At 37.4% G+C, this 7291-nt stretch overlaps 1 protein-coding gene across 1 annotated transcript in view; it reads left to right on the forward strand.

The window, feature by feature from the left end:
- Window positions 1–4046, forward strand: part of LOC103154259 (serine/threonine-protein kinase 35-like) — a 15902-nt gene extending 11856 nt beyond the window's left edge. The window contains exon 3 of the mRNA XM_007575476.1: window positions 849–4046. The gene's annotated coding sequence lies outside the window, so the exon portion shown is untranslated. The remainder of the gene's footprint in view (window positions 1–848) is intronic.
- Window positions 4047–7291: the final 3245 nt, after the last annotated feature.

Below are 7291 nucleotides of genomic sequence, written 5' to 3' on the forward strand. Positions count from 1 at the left end.
TATATATAAGTGGATCTATATACATATTGTTTTTGTACCTTTTTCACCTACCAAGGGGTGTGATATGAATTATTTCTTTTATAGGGCTCAAAATAAACAACATGGAGCTTGCCTTTGAATATGTAGGGTTTTCTAAAATGACTGTGCCACAGGACTAAATATATACACAAAAATTATAGCTGGATAACTGGACAGACTATTGTGGTTGATGGATATTATCTCACCCTATACCAGAACCAAAACCAGTTCTTGAAATGTAAACCAGATATTACAATTTTAAATATTAAACGTCTAAACAAATCCTAAATGCACAAGGTGTGGCAGTTTCTTTAGTTGAACCTACAGCAAATCCCAACATTATCGGTTCAATGAACAGAAAACAGGACATTTGTCCAGGAAGGTGATTCCAGTGGAGCTGCTCCTTCCTGAGGTCGTCATTTCCTACTGCTGCTCCTCTGCAGGATAATACTCGAGCAACCTTGTTTTGACGTCGCATCCTTGTTCAGTTTTGATTTTGAATAACTGCAAAGGGTAAAAAGGAAACCAAAGACGGATATTGAAGCATCATTTAAAACCACTTTTTACCACATTAGAGGGAAACCTCTCTGCTTGTCAAAAAAGAGAGAAGATTTTTGCTGAGTAAACTCACAGAGCTCAAGGCTTTGAGGAATAAAAATTTAACTATGGTTTCGGATACTGAATGAGACAAAGCAAAGCTGAAGGTGGATTGTAAAAGTTGGGTTTCTTCCATCATAAACAGATTCTTTGACAGCAGGAACTGACAGCCTGAAAAAGTAACTGTGTGTGTCGTCGCCTCTTTCTGACCTCTTCACTCTGTTTCTCTGCAGACTTGTCGTCTCCATGGCGGTGGACGGGGAAGGAAAAAGGACTGACAACCTGAAATGTGAAGACTCATGATCTAGAACTGAGGCTGCAAGACAAACTGGAGCATTATTCCAAACCTCTGGGGCAGAAAAATATGCAAATAAACTCGTTACAATCTCATTTTTATTTTCTATTAGCTTACTGGGGAGATGGACAATGTCAGAGTGAAGTCAGAGTGCTGGCTGGATCAGAAAGCAGCTTTCATTTTGTAATCTAGTTTGTTTTATGGGTTTGTTCTTCCTTAACTTTTGTACTGTATTGAACTATGAGGCAGGTTAGCTGTGTTCTCACTGATTAAAGCATTCGTGGGAGTAATAACTCTGAAGAACAGATGACTGCTACCCTCAAACATCCCTGTGCCTTTAAGAAGATTCACCCCCGAGTCGACTGGATCTGCGGGAGAATCCATCCTGAAGGTTCTGAACCGAGATGGGAACCTGAGAAGTCTGCGAACTTGTGAAGTTTCAGGCTAGCAAAATGTGCAAACACTTTTGTTTCTAATGTTGTGACACTTTTTGAATGATTCATCAAGCGGGTATGATATCAGAGGAGACGGTGAGGGGTCTCTTGGAGTTCAACACTGAGGTGCAATTAGGAATCAGAAAAATCTCCCAGAAGCTGAAATACAGAGAACGACAGCGATGTGTGCTGCTAATGATCTGCGCCACATTCCAGAAGTAGAAGGATGAAAATCTAATGGGTTTTCAGAGTTGAGATGAACTCGTCATATCAGGCCTTTCAACCTGTGCAGGTGTAACCAAACAAGAGAGTTTAAACTCGTCTTAATGGGCATTACTTCCTGTTTCAACCAAAGAGCCCCTCATGGACCAAGTGCACACGGTTTTTCTTTGCCATAAGAGTTCTTCTTGACCAAGGAATCGGTTTCTGATTATTTTTTTCCAGCGCTAGCAGATGTTTTGGCAACTGAATGTTTTTTTTTGTTGAGGTTGAGTGTGGCATTTTGGACAGGCTGACAGAAAACCTCAATATACATTAGAAACTGTGCAGATTTCAGCCATTTCCAGCATTGCACCTTTTATATTTTCAAGCTTGTAATGGGTTTGGATGGTGTGAAGTGGGTTACTTTGTAGCTTTTACAACGTGAGCAGTATTGAGTCTTTAAATATTTCACTGTCCGCTGCCATTTAGGGGTTTCTTCAGGAAATTGGAAGCTGTACCATCTGAGAATGATCCCAAAGGCACATGGAGACACTCGTCCTTTTCTCTGGCTCCTTCTTATTGAAGTGATTTGAACTCTTTCGGTTGTAGCCTGCTGACTGGTTAGACAGGAAATCAACGGTTGGACTTGTCTGCTATAGAGCCCTAAAGGCAAATGAAAAATCCAGAGCTTGAAGGACTTCCAGGGAAATACGACTGAACAAACAGCCTACACAGAGAGAGAGAGAGCATGAAATGTCACCAGCCTCTCTTTGGGACACGAGTGTCCTTCAGTGACTTGGCTCTGCAGCCACAGCAGTTCTGAGACTTGTTCTAGTTCTTCTGTAGCGTGATCCTACCTCGTGCTTAACACTCGTCACCCTCAACTGTCTGTAGTAACGTCTTAGGTGTGAGGATAGGATGCACAGTGGCTGAGTAGGAAAGCATCTTACCTCATAGTGTCTTATTCTTCCTTCTGTGGTTCTGGCTGGAAGCCAACACCTGTCTTTTTCCCAGAGTTTTGACTAAATGTACATCTCACCTATGAGCCACAGTATGTTCATTTAAAAACTAAGGCTCCAATAAGGGTTTTTACCAGGACTTTATCTAAAGGCAGACGGTGGTATTTAACTCCCTTCTGGGTACATCTGGATGCTCAGACTGGCATGAGATCGACAGGAAGATTGAAAATCATATGTAGATTAATTCTGCATGGAAGTCTGAGAAGGCTGCTTTTGTTTTGAAAGGCTTCTGTAGTTATTGGGAAAGCTTCAGTGGGCCAAAGTCAATGACTGATCCAGAATGTACCGTAGTTAAGTCTATAAGCTCAGATTGTTGAGAACAGCAAATGAATTACATAAAAGTTGCAGTATGTAACTCATAAAAATATTTTTAATATGCATTTAAAACTGTCACCATGTCGTGAAAGTATGTTATGAGACAGTCTGTTAAAAGATTGATCTCCTCCACCTCCTTCCTGTGCTGCTGTTGCCGCCTGAAGAAATGCCGACCAAAAGCGACCAATCAGAGCCACGAGGAGGGTCTAATGGCGGGAAAATAACTAACCGGTACAATAAAACCTTTTATCCGCCGTCATTGGTGGCTATGCTAACAAGTCTTAGCATTCACAGGAGGCTCTGCTAATGGGGAGAAGCTGTTGATTGATGGCGCTAACACCGGTCTTCAGGTTCTGATTAGTTGTTTCTAGTTAGCATTGGGAGAAGGCAGGGAAACTTTAATTGTTTTTTGTCCCTCCACAGATGATCTCGTATTACACTATCGCGACTTGGTGACAGTTTCAACAGATATGTAACATTTTTTTTAAAATAAAAGTTATATACTGCAGCTTTTAATTCAGCATGGCGGGTCATGTTTTCCTGCTCAGCTCTAACTGTGTGTTTGCTCTCAGTAACTTGTGTGGTCAAAATGGCAGCAGCTGGTTCTGCATTAAATATTCAGTGTGTGAAATTAAATGACATCTGGTAGTAAAATGAAATGTCCAACTCTTACCGGAGCTGTAGATGTTAAAGGGTACCAAACATCAAACTGTGAAGGTTTCAGTTCTACGATATAATGGAGCATTTTTTTTTAACCTGTAAGGTGTTAATTCTGTCCTCTGTTTTGTGTTTCATCTTTATAGCCACCAAACGCAGTGAAAAGTCATAGTTCATGTCACAGTTTGTGCTCACTTTCTCTGCTGCTGTTTTTCCATGTACCTTTGTTGCAGAATATTGATAACTTCACTTGAACACTATGCAACAAAAGATTTAATTGCCTCACTGTAAATGCTGCACAGAGCCACACCCTCCTCGAACTCTTGTGGATGATATCTTGAACTCTTTCCATGTTTTAGTGTGTACAGAATTGTCTTTCAGGTGTAAAATAGCAACTTTTTTGTTGTTAATAAAGCTGGCAGGAGCCATTAGATGTTTGAGGAAAACATCTGTTATTTTGCTGTAAATATCTTTGACAACTTTTCTGCAAATAAAAGCTTAAAATGTGAATTCGTGGAAGTCGGTGTGTGATTCGGTGATGACATCCTAGTCTGGCAAGCAGAAGATTAGTTTGTTTTACAGCGACTGTGACCAGCTGTGTGTTTTCAAGCAACAGGAGGTTGAATTCCTGCTGGATTAATTAAGTTTTATCTGCCTAGAAATACCAGATGGCCTTTGATCGCTTCAAGCTAAATCCATCCTGTAGTCTGGAAATTGTTTTCAAATGCAAATGGAAGATCTTTTCCAGATTCCACCAATCGTTCTGGTTGCATTTAAATGTTTAGAAAATATTAGGTAACACTTTATTTGAAGGGGGGTGAATAAGACTGTCATGACACTGTCATAAACACCTGTCATGAACATGAATAAGCCTTCATGAATATTTATGACTGTTGTCATAAAGCGTCATTCGGTAAATTATGACACTTTTAATACAAAGTTGACATTATTCAAAATGTCGTTGTTATGACATCTTGACATTAACCAGGAAATCATTACTTATATCAATTTGTTCTAAAAGTATTACTGATTGCACTATTTTTTTTGTTATTAAAGGTAAAATTTAAACAGTAATCACAATTATTCAATCAAAAAACCCGAATCTAATAAAAAAATAAATAAAATTGTGATCAAAACTTTTAGAACTGTAATGATTTTTTTAAAAACCAAAAAAATTCTTTTTAAAAATTTTTTTAATTAAAATCTCTAATTTTTGTCTCATGAAGTTAAAAAGTTATTTGCAAAATATAAACTTTTATTTGCGCGTGTCATAAATCTTTGGTTGCGATTTTCTTTTCTTTTTTGCTTGCGATTCTGTTTTTGTTTGCGAATCTACGCAGCCCTCTTTGGGACATGGGGAATTTATTTTTCATTTGTGTTTTCTAGCAAACATATGCGTTACATCGCAATAGGTTTTGCGTTCTCTCGCAAGAATACTGTAAGGCTTTCTTATGTGTCTATTGCACTTTCTGCTATATGGTTACCTATGATAATATCTCGTTGTGAAGTTTCTGAAGTTTTATCTTTTTCTTTAGGATAGAAATGCATCACAAACCTACGATATAAACAGAAACTTCCCGTAAAAAGGAAATAAATAATAAATAAAAAATACTTCCACACTATTTGGATCATTTCTGAGTTATTTTCACGGGGTAATAAGTCATCTGACAGTTTTGATTGTGTCTCTTTTGTGTTGGTTGTCTGAACGCTTTAAATGAATGTTTTCATGTTCAGTTCCATCTCAACTATGCAAACAGACATAAACATGCAGTGAATAAATCGATTTTCAATCAGTTTTTTTTTTGCACCAAAGAGTTAAGAGAAAACACTGAGGCTCTTTAAATGTGTATACATTTGAAATTTTAAATTGACATTTGTGACTGTATACAAAACAGACCAGCAAAAATTGCAGTAAGCATATTGTGAGGGAACGCAGAAGTTTTGAGAGGTAACGCAAAAGAATATTTTTTCTCCATGAACCCCTAAAGGGCACCGTACATTACCGCCACCATCTGGTCTGGAGTGTGAACTGCAGCTAATGCCATTCACTGATAGAATTTACATCTGAAAAAGGATTGGGTAAATATAGCCTCCGTGTTTTAATTAAAACAGATCATATTCGGAGAAATGTGAAATTGAAGATAACTTCTATATTTAGTATTAAGGACATGTTTAGTGTTTTTGCTGTAGAACCTCTGTGTTGTGGAAAAATTACTTTAACAAGAGTCTGAATGAGAAGAAAATAAGAAATGTATTAAAACCTTGCAAGGTGAGAACAAAAGTACAGAGTCAAACAGTGAATCTGGCTTCTTTTTATAGGTTCTGGTCAGAGAAGAGAGATTTGATTGGACTAGAGGTGTGGATCCCTGATTGTGATGTGCCAGGGATTCTGTGGAGCCCAACACAGATGGTCTTGCCATTTATCTATTGTTAAAGATAGGGGGTTGTTCTTTGATGCTAAAGAGGGCAGATAAGTTCTACGTTTGGGAAGTAACACTTTAGATAGTCTCCAGGATCAAGGAGCTTTCCCCTGCTGTTATATGACATTGCATACTGTAAGTCTTGAGAGCAGCTTGACCAATCTAATGATAAGACTATGCAGAAATGCCTAAAGCAGGAGAGAAGTGAGGAGCACATTACAAAATTTTCCATTACATTACAACGTACATTTAAAATATACATGTATTTGAATGTATTTTAAAAATGATTATCCAAAGTATAACTTTAGTAATATATTTAATTGGAATTTAAAGTATATTTTAGAAAAAATATACTTTTAGAAAGTGTATAAAAATACATTTAAAAAAAAATACCAAGCATGTTTTAAAAAATGTATTCATTTTACATTTTTAGTATAATCTTAGCTTAATAGCATACTAAAAAAATGTAATTCAGAAAAATACAATGTCTACGCAAAAATATATGATCACTGAATCTAATCAGATAAAAACTAAAATAAATGTAAACTGACTGACGTAAGCTGGACTCCAGTGAACAGATTCATCATAAAATATTGAAATACTAATTTTGAATGGAGAACTGAGATGAGCAAGACAAAATGTCAGGAGTGTGTGGGTGCTGGGAGAAGTGACAAGTAAACAATAATAAAAAAAAAAAAAGCTGTAAATATCTAACATTTTGAGCTCCACACATGGGCTCAGCATATTGATTCCTGAAATATATTTGTTTTTCTTTGTCTTATTGATCATCACGTTTTCCATTAGATTCTGTCCTTTCAACCATATGCCGTCTAATGCGTGAAGACTTTGTGATCTTTCTTGTCAGTGTGGACATGTAGGAAGCCAAAACAATATGCTCGGCGTCCTGTTTGATGCAGTTGAGTAATCTTTAATGAGCCTAATGGCTTCTGCCTTTCTGTTCAGGCCTCAGCTTCTCATAAAAGACTTATTGATCAGTTCCTTTATCTGCTCTCGAACACTGCACTCTGACGGTATCAAGGTGTTTCAAGTATGTTTTAATGAGTCATTTTGTGAAAGGGAAGAAGTCCGAGATGTAACTGATGCTGCTTTCGATTTTTATGGTTGCTAAAATAGATAATGTCACCTTTTCACATGAATCCTAATAATGCTGTCTTTGCATGTTCTACTTTGTCCCTTCATAATCTACTCTGGGCAGAGCTCACCTAGCCAGCAGACTAGCTAGCTAACGTTACCCTGAAACGTCGGGTAAAAACTTGCTAGTTGTTTATTACAAAACATTTTTGATTGACTAAAAAGGCTTTATTAGTGTTTTAA

The sequence above is a fragment of the Poecilia formosa genome, unplaced genomic scaffold (genome assembly GCF_000485575.1).
Source record: "Poecilia formosa unplaced genomic scaffold, Poecilia_formosa-5.1.2 Scaffold377, whole genome shotgun sequence".
Classification (NCBI taxonomy): Eukaryota; Metazoa; Chordata; class Actinopteri; order Cyprinodontiformes; family Poeciliidae; genus Poecilia; species Poecilia formosa.